The following is a 19,819-nucleotide window of genomic DNA, read 5'->3' as shown; positions in this document are numbered from 1 at the left end:
CCTGGTACCGTCTCATTCATTCTTCCTTTGTCCCTGCTCCTCCTCACCATCAACCACCCCACCCGAGCTGTATGACAGCTATGCATGCCTAAACTTCAGTAGGCATGTGTATTCTTTAAAGGTTGTATTTTTGACTCTGCTATAAGAAATAAGCAAATCTGGGTTCAGAGGTTGTGTCAACAAAGAATGTATTAGCATTTCTGAACATCCAAATTAAAACAATAGTACTTTATTCTTTTCCTATTTCACCTAATTGTTATTTTTAATTTAGCTATTCCTTCTGCAAAGAAAAGCAAGTTCATAAAATATAAATCAGACATATCACCATGCTGTGATTAATATCTACATACGTTATTGAATAGGCTCAAATAAATCTAAGCCCATTACTAGACTACAAGCAATGCACATCCAACCTGATGGTTCCTTCTCCTTCCTGTCTCCTTTAGTATCAGCTGGAAAGTGCGAGTAAGAAGAGCCGCCTCCATGCAGACAGAACAAGCTGCATGTAACTGAGCCAAAAGGGAACAGGGTTTCCTCAGCCTGAAACTCCTGCATATATACAAGGGACTGTCAGATCCTTCAGCCAGAAAAACCCCATCTTCCTCTTCACCTCCTAGAAAAATCTCTCCTGACCATCTCAGATGACTCTTTGACACAGCTTGCTTTACAGAAGTATCCTAGTTACAGTTATTATTGATGTGACCAAAAACAATAGCCAAGAGCAAGCTGGGGAGGAAAGGGTTCATTCAGCATATGCTTTCCTCATCACTGTTTAATCACTGAAGGGAGTCAGGGCAGGAACTCAAATAGAGCAGGAACCAGGAGGCAGGAGCTGATGCAGAGGCCATGGAAGGATGTTGCTTACTGGCTTTCTCAGTCTGCTTTCTTATAGAATCCAGGGGTTCCCTCCACCCACAGTGAGCTGAGCTTTAACCACGTCAGTCACTAATTAAGAATATGCTTTATAGACTTGGCTACAGCTCAATGTTATGGGGTCATTTTCCCAACTACAGTTCTCACCTCTCATATGACTCTAGATTGACATAAAATTACCCAACACAATTGACCCCTTGTTACCTTGGCACACAAATATTTCTATTAAGACGTATCCTTCCTTTTTTGGCTCACCCTCAGATTAATAAATATCACAAATAGAAGACATATTATAAACTTAAAATTCCTTAGCCTCTACTAGTTCAAACCTTTAAAACGTTTAGTCTCTTAAAAACCCAAAGTCTCTCTTAAAGTATAAACTCTCAATGTAAATAAATAATATCTAAACTCCCTTTTAAACATCCAAAAATCTCTCAATCTTGGGCTCCTGTAAATTAAAAAAAAAAGCTAAGTGCTTTATTATTTCAAGAGGAAAGAGCAAGGGCACAGTCAAAATCTGAACAAAGCAACATCAAAACCCCAACAGTATAAAAACCTCATAGAATAATTATCTAGGATATACTCATGATTTTTAGGGCTCCTGTAAGGGGCTTTTTATCAATTCTTAGGTTCCACTCTTTGCAGTACAAACAGCTTTCCTTCTAGGCTTCACTGGCTGGCTCCACTGCTGCTGCTACTGGTGATCAGGTCATGGCACTGGCATCTTCAAAATGCTAGGGTCTTCTGCTACAACTGGTCTGAGCGCTTACCAATAGCCTCCCCTGGGATCAAGGGGAACCAAGTCTTAGGTTCTCACTAAGACACTTTCAATCTTGAAGCTTCAACTGCCTCTGAGACTGCACCTTCACTAATGGCCTCTCCTGGCCTCTCAGTGTCACAACTCAGTTGCTTTGCATGACCTGGCAACTCGACCTGCTCATGCCATCAAAACCAGTACAACCTGAGTGTCTCTTAAACGACCAAGTTCAGCTGTCACCAGATGTGGTTCCAACACGGCTGCCTCTGACCAAAGCTTCTTTGACTGATTCTCAGGAAACCACCTCCCAGAAGACTTGACCTCAGTGATCCCAGTCTCTTCTTAGTCACTGCTAATTTCTCAGCCGCAGCTAACCAGCATCAACTGTCCCAGGAAAGCAAAGACTTCACTTCCTTGTTGCTGGTCTTTTGTTGATAAAGGTTGACTCTTCAGCCCCAGTTGACCAGAACCACAAAATCTTAATTAAAAATAACAAATATGCAAAGGCCCCAGTAGTCTTTAAGTAACTTTCAAACTTCCCTTAAGAATTTCACAAGACAGTCCTCCATTGTCTACATATCTCTCAACACTCTTGCCTTCCAAACTTCCACAGGACAGCTCACCAAGTTTTGAAGCTTTTCTTCCCCAAAGTTCCAAATTTCTTTCATTCTTCTCCCACAAGCAACAGGGTCAGAACTGTCACAGCAATACCTCACTATCCTAGCATTAAATTCAGTCCGCGTTAGGGTTACTATCACTGTGATGAAACACCATGGCTAAATTCATGTTGTAGATGAAAGGGTTAATTTGCCTTATACTTCTGCCTAACTAAAGGAACTTAGGAGAGGACAACAAATAAGTCAGGACCTGGGGCAGGAACTGATGCAAAGGGCAACGGAGGGATATTGCTTAAGAAGTTGAAGTTGCTCCTCTAGGCTTGCTGAGCCTGCTTTCTTATAGAACAGAGGACCAGCAGCTCAAGGGAGGCACCACCCACAATGGACGGGGCCCTCCCCTACAATCACTAATTACAATCACAGCCGAAGTGTGCTCTTTGGGCTTGCACACAGCCCAATCTTATGGAAGCATTTATGTAATCTGAGAGGTCCCTCCTCTCAGATGACTTTAGGCTGTGTCAAGTTGACATAAAATTATCCAGCACAATACATGACATGCTCATTTTGTGTTTGTTTTCTTGCTTACTGTATATCTCTTGCAATCAGAAAGAAATCTGGTAAAAGAGAGATGTAGTCTGTTCACTCACCACTCTCAATCTGGGCCTTAAAAACAATCCCCGGCATACTGGTTGTTCATTTACTGTCTTTCGAAGGAAGGAATCAAGGAATGAATAATTCATTCTGTGCTCAAATCCCTCTCAAACTTACTTGTCCTTATCTTAACCAAATGCTTTTTTATATTTTGCTGTGAGAGCAGTATTGATGAGGAGCTCAGTTGGTCTCTGTTCTTGAACAGTTTTCCGTACAACACACTTTATTTTCTTCAGTTAGCTGATATTTAGCTTTCTGAAATATTTTCCTACAGCTGGATACGTGAGCCAGACAGAAACATCCGGTTCTCTCCTCTGCCACAGAGCTCTGTTTGGTACTTACTGTTCCCTTACAAACTTCTTCATGCAGACCAAGAACACTATTATCTTTAAAAAGTTCTGACTTTTTTAATAAATGTATTTTGGTATGTTTATACATAACATAAGTAAAATACAGTACAAGGTGTACTGTAACTTATAAAGCTATAAATAGAAAAATCTATGACATGTTTTTACTGGCACACAATAAATAAATACATATGTATGTAGGAGATGATGCTGGAGAAGTAGAGAAGGGAGGGAAAATGATGTTAGTTTACTCATGTATGAAACTCTAAAGTAAATTAAAAATATATTAAAAATGAGCAAATGACTAACGGAGGAGTTTACAAATGAGTGAATCAATGCATAAATGGATGAGTACAAGAATAAAAGACCATCATCCTGGAAATTCAATCTACAACCAAAAGTATCAGACACTGAAATTTGTTATTACACTTTTAACCTCAAGGACAGTTCATGACAAATATTTCATTGGCCTTTCTTCTAAAATGTATTAAACATTTTCACTAAGGCTTCATGTCAATGTATAGACTATTAATTACTTCCTCTACATAAAATAGTCCAACAATCTAAAAGTAAAGTCTGATGTGAAAAAAAGGACTAGTCTTAAAATAATTTGATTTAAGTATATTACCCTTTAATGGCTTTAAAGGAAGTATGAAAGTAAGCTTGATGCTCATCAGCAAAGCATACTTCTGTGGGCGTGTCATAGGACAGAGGTTCTTTATCGCAGTTTATATAAAGAGGCTCTTCATGGCTATATGTCCATTCCCCTCCATCCTATAATATTCACAAGCTTAATAAAACTATTTTATGAAAAGAGGAAATATGTAAGTTATTATGCAATTGATAGCTCAACCCTAACCAGTCTACAAGGGTAAGAACAATAAAGAAGGATAGGAGTTATGGAAAATATTTTATTTATTTTGTATATTTTGCCTATCTGTTGCCTATGGACCACTAGCGTGCGTGCCTGGTGCCTGTGGATGCCCTCAGAAGGCTCTGAGTTGCCCTCCTTCTCAGCTTCTTTTATCTTTTCCCTAATTCAACCAGAGGGGCCAACAGCTTCTGTCCATTGGTTGGGCGTAAGTATCTGCATCTGACACTTTCAGCTGCCTATAGGAGGACCAGCAGCCTCAATTAACCTGAACCTACGAGACCTCTCAGACACTGGACCACCAACCAGGCAGCTTACACTCGCTGAGATGAGGCCCCCAACACATAAAGAGCAGATAATTGCCTGGAGATGCGCTTAATCCTCAAGACTGGAGGTTCCAGGGAGTGGGGAGGTCTGGTGAGGTGGAGGGTTGGGGGGTGAGATGGGGACATATTCATGGACATGGGGAGGGAGGAGGAGGTATGGGATGTGGAACAGTCAGAGGGTGGACCGTGAAGGGGATAAAATTTCAAGTGTAAGAAAGGATTGAATGATTTTAAAATAATAATAATAATAAAGGCACTGGGATTTCCTTAGACTATACCATAGAATGTACTTCAGATGCAAGAGGGATCTAATAAGGAAGTAAACATTTGCCATGTATGTAAGTATGTGAATGAACAAAGGATATGGAAAGATACTTTCTACCAAATAAAAATTGAGTATTTTGACAAACACACACAGAGAGATTTGCCCTCATGGGGAATCAAATTAAAATTTGTACAGCAAAGATATGTACTTTTCAATACAACATATTTTCAATGCTGTATATGAGTACACACAGCAGTTCAGTTGCCATGGAAGGAAAATTGGATATTTTTATTAAGGTATTTAAGATATAAGTAGTGACTTGCATGTCTCTAAAATTTACATGAATAATATCATACTAGATTTTCATGTATTTTTTAAAGCATTTTATCATTGTTGTCTAGGTTCTTGGAAGTAATCCATGCCAATTACAAAATTATGTTCCTTATAACTAAAATATCATATACTAGGACATAAGTACTGTACTTTTGTATATCAACAATCATGTGTCAGCCCTTTCCTATAACATAATCATGCTATGGATATAGCACTGAAATCCCAGGTAGAAACATATGTAATCACAAAACTGGCAGAATAACTAGGTATACATGATTGTACTCTTACAGTTAAGTGACACTCATATTTATAGTGTTATTATTCACATTTTAAAAATGGTATTTTTAAAATTATAATATAATTACATAGTTTTTCACTTTCCCTTTCTCCCTCTAACCGTCTATGAAGCCCTACTCCTTGCCTTCTTTCAAATTCATAGCCTCTGTTTCTTTATTTTTGTTAACTGTAGAGTGTGTACGTGTGTGTGTGTGTGTATGTGTGTGTCTATGTATTTCTAAACACATATATACAACCTTCTTAATTTATATATTTTTGCTTGTACACACACACATGCACGCGCGCGCGCGCGCACACACACACACACACACACACACACACACACACACACACACACACACATTTCCCAGCTGACCATTTGATATTAGATAACCAGTTGGTGTGCTGTTATTTGCAAACACATTAAGGGATGTTTCAATGTTTTAGTTTATATCTCTCTGATTACAAAATGAATGGATGTACTAATTAGTGCTGTCTTGGGGGGGAAATGGTAGAATACGAGAGGAGTATTAGAGTGGCTGAGAATTTTATGGTTGTTTATCTTCTCAATCTACATGTTTTGATAGTCTCAATATTAGACTGAAGACCACTGGATTTCTGAGGAAGAACTGGTCTTTATTCTGAGATGGAAACTCAAAAAAGTGTTTCCAGTGCCTCAGTAGCACAGTAGATAAGCTTTATAGGAAAGGCAAATAAATGCAAGGACAAAAAGCTAAGTGTCCTTCTGTGTCTTTTCATTTCTGCTGCCACCAAAACCAGCACCGGCACCACATTTGTCCTAGTCCATCCTGTGCAGGCCCTGTGCATGCTGCTAGAGACTTTGTGAGTTTATGCGAGTGTGTTGGCCCTGTTTTGTTTATGAGAATTGTCTCCTTGATATTCTCCATTCCTTCTACTGCAGGTTTCCTTGGGCTCCCGGGCCTCTTTGATGAGACATCCCATTTAGGGCTGAGTGTTCCTTTAGTCTTTAGTATGTCTATAGAAATTGTCCACCCATGAGTTTCTCTAGCCTTTCTCACCAACTCCAGAAGGAAGCTCCTCTGATGATGGCTGAGGAAGACACTAATCTATGAGTATAGCAAAATGTCACCAGGAATTACTTTATTGACACAGTCCTTTAGAAGAACAGTAGTATTTGCCCAACCCACCCCACCCCCAGTCACTGGCATATCTAAACTCAGGTTCTTGGCCACCTGTGTTGGGGAGGGATTCAATCACACGGTGGGTGTGAGCCTTAAATCTAATCAAACAATAGTTGGTTGCTCCCTCAAGGTTTGTGCTATTATTGCAGTAGGGCATCTTGCAAGCAGTTACCATTGCCGACTGAAGTGTTTGTACTTGGGTTTGCATTTACTGTTCTCCTTTGGTAACGTTCAGAGTCTCTTCCAGTATTATGAACACTAGTCAGTAGGAGTGAAGGCTTTCAGTAGGCCCAGCTCAGCTCCTTCATGTTTAATGACTTGTGTAGGTGTTGTCTTCAGCCTTACCATCAGTGTGTGGAAAGAAATCAATACCCTTTAGCAATAGCCTGAGTTGTTTGGGGGTTCCCATGGGGGTTCCTTTTGGCTAACAGCTTGATTCACATGTAACCTATTACTAGAAATAGAGGCTCCATTTGGTGATGGAAAATGGAAACCCAGTTGCGGTTTCATCTTCTCCATTATTTGCTTATTAGTAAGGAAATGAAAGGGAGCCCTTAAGGGGGTGGGAGATTTCTAGGCAAATCCAAACTGAGCGAGGGTCCAAGAACTGTGGTTCATCAGTTAGCTATTATAGGAAAGGAATGGTCTAAGAGCCAAGCAAATTTTACCATTTTAGGGTGAGGGTTTTCTGTTCTGAGATAAGCAGGGCATCATCATCAAGAGAAGGTTATACCCCTGAGATGGTGCTGCTTGGAGAATATTATCTCTGGTTACTGCTTTCATCACTGATATACACTGAAGACTTTGATAGGATGACTTGACCACTGTGCAGGTATTCAAGTGTCCTCTCCATGCAGGTATCAGCTGCTTGAGTCATCCTGAAGCACAGATACTCAAGGGAGCCTCCGAATACTCCCTCTTTGTTTCATCATCTCTGTGATGAAGGAAATGAAGGTTTAGTTTAAGACTAACAGATTTCATTTTTAACCACAATTCTTGACTTGTGAGAAATGATCTAAGTATTTAAATTGCTTTGTTTTCAGGGGCCAAATGGTTGCTATTGTCAACGTGGCCCAAGGAAAAGGACCAGAGGTCAAAGATCAGAGAACCGTGACTCAAGTGTGTGTGTGTGTGTGTGTGTGTGTGTGTGTGTGTGTGTGTGTGTGTGTGATAAGAATGAGAATTTACTGACTAATCTACAGCGTCACCTAATTGGTCAAGGTGCAGAAGTCTCTGTCTTGATGCAACATCTTGTATCAAGCCATTAAATATTCAGCATTGAGCACATGCTGATAGACACGAACAGTGCGATAATGGAATGCAGTAAAAGATGTATTTAAAATAAAGATACAGGTTAGCAAAACAAGCTTTTCAGATAATTTTAGGTAAGCAACCTCTTGGGAAGAAAAAAATAGAGGAAGTTCTTGCCCCATCCTGTGAATCTTAATGAAATCATAGCTGTCGGTGCCAGGTGGCAGGCATCTATTCCTAGGAATTCAAACAGACAACTGAAGAAGAGGCAGAGGAGGGGGAAACATATTTCTGGCATCCAGAAACAGCTCGCCCAAAGACCCAGAGGACAAAGAAAAAGTTAGGCATTGCCAGAGAGCTTCAGGGAAGTTGTGCTTCCTTTCCCAAAGGTAACACTGGGTTCTTTCTCTGTCTTTCCCTCACATATCTCCATCATATGCATATTTGAATTGACTTGATCCCTCCCTCAAGGATTCAAGTTCCGACTTCTAAAACTTTATGTTCAGATCAAACTCATTATTTTTAAACTCTAAAATACCCTCTCTTATTATTCCTTTTTAAATTTGTTTTATAATTTCCCTAACAGAGCCCAATTCTCCTATCTTAGCACAACTCCAGATCAACCACCTAGGATTATCCCATGCAGTTATCTACATGAAGTAATTACTTTTTTTTTTGCAACCATTTCATATTCCAAGATAAGTCTTTCGACTTTAAGACACGTACTAAGTGTTCAGTTTGCAGATTTCCTTGCAAGTTGAAAGTGAAGAGTCAGCAACTTACTTCACTGACTAGAAAGGAAACTTCGAAAAGCCATTCCACCTATGCTTCCATGGGTCCTTACAGAATCGTGATTAATTCCTTAAGATGTCAAAAATGGCAATTAACTCTGTGCCTTTTGTTGAAGATTAGGTACCTTTGTTCTGGCATTTGAATAATAGTTTTATGATAATGTACACTTGTGGTGAGCACAAGTCATACTGAATCCTTCCCTCCTAAGCTCAGAGCTGGAAAGCTGCCTCGCATGTCAAAACAATGGGAAAGAGTGTGAGAAGTGAGATCGGAGAAAAAGTATTTCATTTCAAATTCTTCCGATAACAAGAACGGAATACTGGAATAGAATGGCTGAGAGTATGTTTTCTTTTTCATCAGTAGCTTGTAAGTGTTTACTGCACTGACACTTAGAATTGCATACGCAGGTGTATCTTATTTCCCATAACAGATGTCTTCCTAAAGAGATGTATAGGAATTACTGAGAACGAATTTATATATTTGCTGAGGTGGCTCCCCATAAAAAGAAAAAGTCCTGGGCTCACCTTCCAAAGTGCAAGGCTATTTTTGTTATAAAATAAATCGCAAATTGTATTTGATTTATAAATTAATATTTTTATACATCTGTTTGCTTAAAATAGGACAAATCAATATGTGGCATAAACCCAAGACAAACATGTCTGGTTTGGGAACCATACCTATAATCGATTTTATTTTAAATTTAAGTATTCATACTTTTTAACCTTACAATACATGTGTTCAATGGTTTTGTCTGCCTATACTGTGTACCCCTGCCTGTCTTGTGCCTGAAGAAGCTAGAAGAGAGCATCAGACTCCCTATTACCGGGGTTACAGACAATTGTAAGCAGCCGCGAGGATGCTTGGAATCAAACCCAGGCCTTCTGGAAGTGCAGTCAGTGCTCTTACCATCTGACCATCTCCCGATCCTCATTACCTAGATTTTAAGAAAGAGAAAAAGAATGGTGAATCTTGAAAAGAAGGACAAAATACCTAAAGAGGAGACAAATAAGAGAATAATAGAAGGAAGTGTTGTGAACATCCAACTCCATACTGAGTTTTAAAAGGGCTAGTTCTGAGGTACAAGGACACGTCTATTTCTAATCTCTTGTCCACAGTCTTTCTTCATTGCATTTATGTACATTTGTATTAAAAGTATGGTGTGTGATTTTAGTGGTCCCTTTCCCACAGAGGCCATGAAGACTAAACCAAGGTGACAGAAAGGAGAAGTAGCTACAATGAGGGGTAGAAGCCCCCATTCCCAGGCTGTAAAACCTGTCTGTGTAGTGCAGAACCCCGGGTTCTCTGCTTCCTTTTCCTTGTCTTCTTGCCAAAAGCCAATCCATTTATGGTACCATACGTTCAGCATCTATAAGCATCACCCTTGATAACAAGCCCTATTTTCCAGCCCCATCATCCAATCCCCACATTTTGAAGTGGTCATCCTGTGGTACTAAGTGGATTTCAAAGCCACACGTGGACAGATTCAGACATGGTCTGTATACGATTTTCAGAGCCCAAACTATGTGCCAGGAATACTATTACTGTTTTAAACAATGCATTAGCTCATTTGATGTTCTCAGGGTTCTGGAAGCATACTTTTGTTTTTCAGTTTCAGTGGAATCATTAGGACATATTTTCACTTCTGGGTGACAAAACATATTTCAAATGCATTTTTCAAATCCTTGATACCCCTGTGATGAGAACAACATGTAAAATAAGTTAATGCAGGAATGAATGAATGAATATAAATGGTAAACTGTTCAGCTATTACCCAAGAAAGTACTCCAAAACAGGAGTGCTTAAAATACCCTATATTACATTTCAAGGGAAATATATACCTATGATGTTGTTTTATCTAGAAAACAGTGGCTTCCTTTTCAACTCTCCACTGATAATTCTAAAGAAGAATCCCAATATTTTATAGAAGAGTACAGGATATAGAGGAAGCTTCTCACAGTCTTAACTTTTGTTTCACTTATGTCTTCCTTTGCCTGTAGCTGCTGGCTTCTCTGTCCTTGGGTGTTTAGCCTCGATTCATCCAATTAAACGAAATGATAATTTTAAAGAGAAAATGCTTTATTTGTACATGTATTCACTTTCTACATCAGGTTCCAGTAAGACATTGCCTACTAAGAAAACTATCTATCTATCTATCTATCTATCTATCTATCTATCTATCTATCTATCTATCTATCTATCTATCTAATTCATTCATCCATCCATCTGTCCGTCCATCCATCCATTTGTCCATCCATCTACCCATCCATCCATCCATCCCTCTCTCTCTATCTCTCTATCCCTGTCTTTGCCTCTCTCTCTCTCTCTCTCTCTCTCTCTCTCTCTCTCTCTCTGTATTTCTGTCTCTCTCTCTCCTCATAAGAACAAGTATGCAAGTTGACAGGATATTCTTCATTATTTTCATTCTGCCTAATGTGTTAGAGTAGCCTGAGCTCACTAATACAGCAAATTTCACAGAGGTAGACATCCTGTGTATCAGACATTCCTTTTCAAGTTCTTTGCAGCTAGTTCAGGACTGAGTTTAGTATAGTCATGGAGGTGCTGGTCACTCTATAGATAAAGTAACAGTATGCTGCTCAGTAGGCAGATACTATGGTGGTGGTTCTCAACCTGTGGGTCACTATCTCTTTGGGGGTCAAATGATCCTTTCACAGGGGTTGCATATCACATATCCTGCCTATCAGATATTTACATTATGATTCACAACAGTAACAAACTTACAGTTATGAAGTATGTCTTAGGGTATTACTGCTGTAAAAAGATGCCATGACCAAGACATATAAGGACAACATATAATTGGCTTACAGGTTCAGAGATCCAGTCCTTTATCATGAAGGCAGGAGCATGGCAGCACCCAGGCCTGCATAGGAAGGAAGTGCTGAGAGTTTTACATCTTGTTTTGAAGGGATGCAGGAGAAGACTGACTTCCAGGGAGCTAGGATGAGAGTCTTAGAGCCCATACCCACAGTGACACACCTAAAAACAAGGCCACACATCCTAATAATTCCACTCCCTGGGACAAGCATATACAAACCATCACAAAGTAGCAACACAAATGATTTTATCCTGGTGATCACAACATGAGGAGCTGTATGAAAAGATCACAACATTAGGAATGTTGAGAACCATTCCTTTATGGCCTAACAACTAAAAGTGAGGAAGTTTTAGTGAGGTTCAGTATCATATCCCTTCTGATCTCTTACCCTGAGCTCTGATATGTCCAGAGGTGTGTTCACGTTTCTAACTACTATCTGTGTCAAACGCTGTTCTTGGAAGGAAAAGAGATAAGTAGAGCCACTGTATCGGTCACTGTCTTTGGCCATGGTCTACATGGAAGAAACTCTTTCTCATGGAGTAGTAGAAGGCTAGCTAAGAAATCTTCTCCCATGGTCCAGAAATAGAATAGTTAACTCTTATTCACAAAATTTCTTACAGAAAAGATTTTTTACTTGTGGGCAACAATGGTGACAATACTTTCTAATAAATTATTGTCTCTTATGTAATCACATGCACCATTTATTTATTCTGTACAAATCGCGGGCTACTAATTATACCCGCCCACAATTTTTGATTGAATTAGCTAAAATACTTTATTACCTAGCATCGACTGGAATTAACTATAAAGATGTGGGCACACACTGGCAACAGTGTTTCCCTTTGTCTTGTTTTGTTTCTCTCAACCAAGCCAGGAACCATCCTGAGTGTCTGACAGCAAGAGCATACAAGCTTTCAGGACTCCACAGTAAAGCCAGAACCTTAGTCCAGCAAATACTTACTGCTAATGGGCTTTGTCGGGCTTAATTAACTCCTGCAGGAGGGGTTCTTTGTGATGTTCAGATTGTGTATATTCTCAAAGGTCAAAGATTATGAAGATGGAAAGGAGTAATAACTTATAATACATGTCTTGACTGGATCAGAAGGACACTTGTAATATTCAAATCTCAGTTGTTTCATTATTAAAATGCTAGCATTAACTGATAGTCATTGAGAGGTTTAATTCAAGAAATGCATTATGAGCATGGGAGTGTTTGGGTTTGTTGTTTGCATTTGGTTTCAAAGATTGTGGCACTTAGGGTGAGTAAATCTGTAGCAAGGCACACTTTTGTTTTCCTTTCCCTATTGTTTCTATAGATTGGCCTAGAGACCCCGCTAACAACACAAGTGACAGTTACCCTAAGGTTACAGCCGTGTGCTTTAAATATATGTTTGCAGAATCCTTGCTTTTCTTTTATTTTGAAACTTCCCACTGATACCCCTGAGGTTTGTGGTCAGACTATTGTTCTGAAAACTATTTAAATGTACAATAAAACAGATGAGATGCATTTTCATGATTCATTCTTCTTTTGCATGAAAAATAAATTATCCCATAAAGTTAAATGCCTACTCATTCCAAACTCCAGGAAAAGGGCAGCAAGGAAGACTGAGTGTTCCATAAGGATCGTGTTTCTTAAAAGACTGAGAGAGTGAATGGGGAAATGAAATGGATGAAGGGCAAAGTGCCAGGATGGCAAATTCGCCAACTGACCTGAAGGACAATGTCATTGGTAGACTTAAAGCTTCGGAATTCAGAATGAAACTACACATCGTTCCTGAACGGACAGAGCTCACAGGTTAACCTGGGAACTCTAACAACACGTCCTTAAGTAGCAAAGGGGGAAGATGGGAGAAGCAAACAGGAAGCATTCGTAGGGGCACCTACACGTTACCTTGAGGCTTCATGGAGCCATTTGAATATTCAAAAGTCTAAAAATATTTGCAATTATGTCGCACCTAGATGTCCAATTTTGGCTTGTTGAAGAGCATTAACATGAATATGAAATTCAGGGAGGCACAGGACACAATCTGAAAGTCAGTTATAGAGGAGGAAACTCAGGACTCTGTGAAACAGATCCAGGAGACAGGATTAAAGATATGGCAAATAATTAACCAAATTTCCTGATAGGCTAGAGAAAATAGCAGATGGAGCCAGCAGAGATTAGTCTAGACTTCTGGTTTGCAGTTCCATCTAGGGGGTTGAGGTATCAGTCACAAGTTGGCATAAGAGAAGAGAAGAGAAACTGAAACTTTATAGGATCTCACGGTGTCATTTCTGATGAAGGAGTACCCATCATTATTTCCATTATAACGGTGCTTTAAAGCATTATTCAAATATGAATTCCATTGCCCCTTTAATCTACTAACTGCAGGATACCAATGCTCCAAGGCATCACAAATATCTCATCCAAGGATTTACTTCATTAGAACTTACGTTTCTCTAGTTGTCCTTAACAATAACTCTGCAGTTTATAATGTCCTTAATATATGATTAGACTCAAGCTTTCCCTTTTAACAGGGCTTGGGTAATTTTTAGTAATCCTAAAGTAATTTATCAGAGTGCTTGATTGTGTGTGTGTGTGTGTGTGTGTGTGTGTGTGTGTGTGTGTGTGTGTGTAAATGATAACCTTCCTTTAAATTCATAATGAACTACTCTGGGAGGAAGACAAATGAGTCTAACTATTTCTGATGCCCATCAATAAGGGACTGAATCAGAAGCAGCTCCCCTTGCCTCGGGAACTCAGTGTTTCTACTCCTAAGTTAGGGTTCTTCTTCTCCACTGTTGTGGAGTTTCAAACATACCTATCTCTCATTGGTCATTGCTGGTATTATGATTATATTAGACTTGAAAGTTACAGTACTCTGGTCTTTCTTCTGGCACTTGGGATTGCCTTGTGTTTGCAAAGACTGGTGTGTATTTATAAAACACACTAAAACAAGTGCTATGATGGGTGCTTGTGAGGATGTTTTCTCTGACATCCCTTTTAAAGCCTGGTTCACCACAAACTGCCCATCCTGGGAGGGCCTTTTCATAAACACGCATGCTCTGTGGAGGTGAGAACACTTGAAACAGCATTTGCATCTGCTGTAAGGCTCACAATATAATGGATTTCTAACTAATTAGCATGATTTCCCAGACTGAATTATCCCACATGGAGGAGTAGCTGGATATAAAAATAAATTTGATTATAATGTGCATAAATTGCTCATTTCTCATAGAATTATGGCTTTTTCTTAAGTGAATGCCCAACTTCCCCAAATTGTCAATGAAAATGTGTTTCCAAATGGCTGCTCTTTTTGGGGGCTGGTCTGCTTTCCGGGAGTGTGGCCACTCGTGGCAGCTGCTTTGTCAGAACATGACAAGCACAGCACATCGGGCAATGAGTGTGACCTACATTCCGGGTGTTTATGAGTTCTGCAGAAATTGGGTAATTTCCCTCACTGTTTTGTTCTGCTGATGTGAGGGGTCTCAAGCATCATTTTGGGTAATAAGTCCCTGGATGCTCAGAGGAAAGCACGATGCCTACAGTAGAACAAGATAAAAAGGTGTAAATCCACTTTGGCACATTTCTTCCAGTCCACGCCAGGATTTGTTAGAATGGGATAAAATAAATCAATGACAAGCATGCTCCTCTCTTCTCTGGAGCAACGATTATCATGATGTATCCAGAGTACAAATACTGAACAAAGCAAGTTAGAGGAGAACCGAATGCACAGGGCAGTTGACCAGCACAATATTCTGTAATTCCAAGGAAGAAGGATTAATAGACAATCTCCAACAGGTGATAGGTAAGATATGGGCAGGTCGATTGCAGAAAAGATACTGCATGTCTGTGCAATTGAGCTAGAAGCATGGCATTCATCCACACAGACTCATGTGTTTTCTCTATATATTTATTACATGCGAGCTACACAGATTCTACGGGTCATGCGTCATTGTTATTGTCTCATAGGAAGATTTCTAAGAAACATGTGACACAAAAGGTGCACACAGTGTTCCTTTGTCAAATAGCCATGGGAATCACTAGATAAACAAACCTAAACACGGTTACTTGGAGATATTTTAGTATGCAGTACATCCCAGATTTTTAAAATGAAGGGTAGCTTGTTGGAAATTTTACCTAAAACATACGTAGAATTATTTTTAAATTTTACACATAGATCCCATTTAAGCAAAGGAAGTTTACATAAGAGGAAACAGTAGTAAAGGCTATATGATAAAAAGGAAGTCGGATGTCCTTTATTGTCAAACCGAAATCACCATAATGTGGTAATTGGTATAGCTGTGACATACCCACCGTAGACTGCAGGCTGTGCCACACACTGCAGTTGCTACATGATATGTGTTTTCTAGATTTATAAAGATAATCTTCTAAATTATCTATTGTCATTTCTATTCTCAGGAGAGAAAACTAAGATTCCCATTCCCGAGGATTTGGGAGAGGGTTACAAGGCTTGTCATTATCATGGACTATGTCAACCATCTCTACACGGTACAATTCATAAGTCATATATTGCATCATTCTTTGGCTTGCTAGGGATGGAATGCTTGCTGTATGCATTACCAGGGATGGAACTTCTAAAATAGCAGTTCTCAACCTGTGGGTTGCAACCACAGAGGGAGAGGTGTTGATGACCTAGGTAACCATATGGGTCACCTAAAACAAACAAACAAACCAAAACACCACAGATATTTACATTATGATTCATAACAGTAGCAAAGTTAGGAAGAAGAAATGCAAATAATTTTATGCTTGAAGGTCACCATAACACGAGGAACTGCATTAAAGGGTCTCAGCACTAGGAAGATTGAGGACTAGTGTTCTAAGGGAAAAAAATGTATAGGATCAAAGGAGATGGACACAGTTATACCTGGCCATTGGTCCATCTGCTAATTACATAGAAAAAGAGGAAAATAACATGGAGATAGCATAGCACTAAAGATATTCACTGTTTCTAGACTTTCTTAGTCAATTATGCCTGGATGTGATTCAGCAAAACTCAAGTATACTCACAAAAGAGAACAGGGTTAAATCTAGGGATAAAGTCACCCAGCAAATTAAAAAAAAAGTTCTCATTTTAATTCATTAAGTTTTTAACTCCACAATGGAAGTGTAGTTTCAATTTTAATTAGGAGAGAATACATTCTATCACTATGATGAAGATTAGTCTACTTGTTGGGTCTTCTCCAAACCATAAGGTATTTTGCAACCCTATAGGAAGAACAACAATATCAACCAACCAGACACCCCAGAGCTCCCAGGGACTAAGCACCAAAAAAAGAGTACACATGGGGGGACCCATGGCTCCAGTAGCATATGTAGCAAAGGTTGACATTGTCTGGCATCAAGAGGAGAAGAAGCCCTTGGTCTTGTGAAGAATCGCTGCCCCAATATAAGGGAATGCCAGGGTGTTAAGGTGGGACTGTGTGGTTAGGAGGGGCAGCATCCTCATAGAAGGGGAAGGGAAAGGGGATAACATTTTAAATGTAAATGCATAAACTCCACAATTTGTTTTAAAAAAAAAAGGAAAGGTCACCCTCCAACTTTTAAATACCTCAGCTTGCATAGAACCCAATTAATTATTTGGAAGTCAGTATAAAGCTAGAGTTTGGGCGGCACAAACACCTTACAAAGGACCCCTGGGACCTAAGATAAATGCTCCATGTGACAAGGTATCATAGTCCATATCACCCCTTGTTATTGCAATATAGTTTCTCTTGATCCACACTGACCCTGGCAAGCACGAATGGATAGTTGGTCCTTGCCTGACCATGAAGTAGAGTGAATAGGTTGGAACAACCTCCACAGTGTAGACAGTGGTAACCAGCAGGAGGCTCAGTTGTGCTTCTCACGTAGTCAGACAAAGCTGATCTGCCCTTTTTCAGCCAATCTGATAAGGGAGTGTTGGATACAGACATGCAAAGTTCACTGATTCCCAAGTCCCAGTTTAATTATTTGTCATAGGCTCCAGTGTCCTATTTCATCAGAGACTTTGTTCCATTTGGGTGAAAAGGCTTAGTCTGAATACTATGGAGACTTATTTCCAGAGAAGTGTGGAAAAAGAAGTGTGCTCCTGAAATGAAATCTCCCATTATTCACAGACACTACAAAACCATTGCTTCCATTAATGTCCCAGCTACCACTGGATCCACTTAAAACAAAATGAAATTTTCTATATCCACAATACTGTAATCACAACATAGGTAGCATTTTGAATAGCTGGTATTTCTCCCTAATTCATTTTAGCACTTAATTTTTTCCTTTTTTTTTTCTTTTTAGTGTGTTACACCTCAGTATTTTAATTATCTCAGCTGAATATATCCCAATGTTCCCAGCATGTTTCATTATTTATATTAGTAAAAAAGCATATAAAAATCAAATCACATGCTGACATTCTATAATTTGCACTGTGTACCTCTAAAATAGATTTCTATAGATGCAGCAACTATTCTGGGGCTTGAGGTGTGCTATAATTTTTTAAATTTTAACTGAATTTTAATGCGCTCCAAAAATAAAATTTATGAGTTTTCATGAGAAAATGTCTTATCTGATTATTCATATCCTACAATTATTAACTGCTCCTATTCTGCATTTGATTGAATTGTAAAAAGGTAAATTCTTTCTCTCCTTACCCCAGGCAGTAAGCTGTAATTTCTGCACATTTTTACTTTTCCACATCTAAATTGGAAATTATGTTAGATCTACTAAAATATCAAGTATAAATAAAATATAAACTTTTTTATAGAAATGAGCATTACCATTTAATTTAGGCAGGGACTCTACGGTCATGTTGCTTTACTCTCCATAGTTTTCTTTCTTGGTTAAATAGGTATCTTTTATCAGAAGTTGGTTTACACTCTTTTCTTTTTCATAGGGAATTAAGAGCCAGATGCACAGAAAGAATAATGAGGGCCTGTCATTTTTTTTCTTAGTGCTTCTCTAGAGGACTCAGCTGTATTTTGTATTTGGCAAAACGACTTCTCCATCATTTGGTCTCGATGTTAGGATTCCCAAAATGAATGAATTAGTTTGGTCTCTAGGCTCCATCTACACTTATAAGAAGCAGATAAATGGTAGAGAACCCTGCCAAAATATCTTTCTTTTTTGAAGGATCAGAGGACACAGAGGATATTAGTATAAATTTTATCACTGATTGGGATCTCCTTTGCTGTGACATATGCAATTGCTTGAAAGAAAAGTCCCGGGTCTCGGGAAAGATACAGAAAGGAAGTCAATAAGAGACAGATGTAGACATGCAGTGGCTTTTCAGGTGAAGAGAATAAGCAATTTCCTGAAGGAAAATGAAAGCATGTTCCATGTTTATAAAAGAACACAAAACAAAGTATTAGGGGGATTGAACTTATCTAAACACAAAGCAGAGTATACGACCGGTGTGCACTGATGTTTATCATCCAAGGACACAGGGAGCAGGACTTGTGTATTTATGGGTAGGAGGGTAGAGATTGTGCCATGGGAAATGAATTTGGCAGTGTAGAGGACACAGAAGATATTATGAGAGGTGATGCAAACAATTGCAAGGCTATCAGAGAAACCCTGGGAACACAGTTCATTCGATAGAAGCCCAGTGTCACTGTTGGGGGAGTAGCAAAGTGGAAGTGACAGGGCTGGGCAGAGTCATTATGGTGGTTAATACTCTTTTTGCTTCTGAAGTCAGGGTCTGGTATATAGGTAGTGAGAATTAAGGAGAAGAGAGGAAATCAACCAGAATAGAAAGAGGTGGAGGTGGGGTGGGTCAGTAGGACTGAGGAAAGCAAGAAAAGAATCCAATGGTAGAAAAAGAATTATTTTTAAAAATCCAAACAACTATATGTTAATACCCCTAGATTTTTAATAGAATCTAGGAAAAACTATAAAAGATCAAAATATGCCCATCTAACAAGGAACATTGGTCTTACAAATCTATTTTCCTGTTTTTTTTTTCTGATTTCACAGATACAAAATATCAGGACAGGTATGAATTACACAAACCATGGCATTTGAGAGCTCCGCTACACAGTTACCTTTTCCAACATGCTAACTCAGTGCAGAGAATCCCCAACACACCAAGACAGGCAAAGACACAACAGGAAAGGAACATGTGACTCAGAATTAATAAGTCAAATGGACTCTGCCCAGAACAATATAATAACAGAGACCTGAATGATAATTGTGTCCCTCAGTAAGCTGTAATATTTCTAAGGCTACCACCAGGCAAATAGTTACAGATTTTTTTGATCAGATGCTACAATTTAGACTAAAAACAAGAAAGTTTGATGCAAATTGGAATTACTAGGTTTGGGGGAAATATTCCTATCAATTTTAGAAGTTATAAAATTCTGACATGTTTATAAACCAACCCCACTCCTTAGCATAAACTTACATATCTATAACATAGTCTTCTTTTTATAAATTAAATTTAAGGGATTATAACCCAGAACTGTGAATTGTTTATTGGCATAGGAA

Source organism: Rattus norvegicus, chromosome 6 (genome assembly GCF_021556685.1).
Source record: "Rattus norvegicus strain SHRSP/BbbUtx chromosome 6, alternate assembly SHRSP_T2T, whole genome shotgun sequence".
Lineage (NCBI taxonomy): Eukaryota > Metazoa > Chordata > Mammalia > Rodentia > Muridae > Rattus > Rattus norvegicus.
Note: the sequence above shows the minus strand (reverse complement) of the source record.